Raw genomic sequence first — 1,186 nt, 5'->3', positions numbered from 1 at the left:
TAGTGCTCAGGGGAAATTTGATTGGCTGAATCTATGGCAGCCATCTTGGATGGTACACACACACAGCTCTGCGTATTTCGAACATCGAATACATTGCTGTTAGCGCTCTAGTATTCTTATTATATCTCTATGTTTTCATCAGATATTTTTATTTTCACCAACCAGGTTTAATAATTATTGTAGGCCTATTGAAAATGAAAATTTTAACACTTTTTTTGTATTCTGAATGAAATTGAAAATACAGTATTTAATTTTTGGAACATTTTTTTTTTTTTATTTATTTACTTTGTTCATGATGTTGAAAAGTACAATTAATAGGATCATACTCAGTGCGAATGTATTGTCGTCTACTGTATGCAATTATATTATATCTCTATGTTTTCATCAGATATTTTTATTTTCACCAACCAGGTTTAATAATTATTGTAGGCCTATTGAAAATGAAAATTTTAACACTTTTTTTGTATTCTGAATGAAATTGAAAATACAGTATTTAATTTTTGGAACATTTTTTTTTTTTATTTATTTACTTTGTTCATGATGTTGAAAAGTACAATTAATAGGATCATACTCAGTGCGAATGTATTGTCGTCTACTGTATGCAATTAATCCTAGTTGTGCATAAGCATATGGCACTGCTAAAGCATCTACCGTACTCGCGCGAATAAGCGCCCGGGCGCTTAAAATTTTTTTGCACTTTCTGAGGGGCGCTTATTCAAACGGGGCGCTTATATAAACGGGGCGCTTATGAAAACGGAGTGGAAATTGAGGGGGCGCTTATGGAAATAGATGAAAATCGAGGGGTTCTTATGGAAAAATTTTAAATTCAAGAGTCACTTTTTGAATGAAAAAAGATTATATAAGGATATCACGAATGGTGGTTAGAAAAGATAATCGTCGAGAGAAAATGGCTCATTACAAGAATGCGTGAATATTTACATAACAGCAAAATAGCAGATGCTAATGGTTAGCTTGTTGGCCATCAGCCGATTGAGATTAGCAGGATGGCACGATCATTGTTTTTTTTTTCTAGCCAAAAATGAAGATTAAAAAAAGAAAAAAAAAACCTGGCTCGTGTGGTGAATATTCATAGATTCTTCTCATATAAAATATATAAATTGCAATTGGATGAAGCCCTAACCTTAACAAAAAACAAAAAATGGTTCGTGTGGGAATCGAACACACA

The sequence above is a fragment of the Anneissia japonica genome, unplaced genomic scaffold (assembly GCF_011630105.1).
Source record: "Anneissia japonica isolate Jap-2015-1 unplaced genomic scaffold, ASM1163010v1 scaffold171446_len717541_cov154, whole genome shotgun sequence".
In the NCBI taxonomy this organism is placed as follows: Eukaryota; Metazoa; Echinodermata; class Crinoidea; order Comatulida; family Comatulidae; genus Anneissia; species Anneissia japonica.
The sequence above is the reverse complement of the archived record's forward strand: the minus strand, read 5'-3'. Positions refer to the sequence as shown.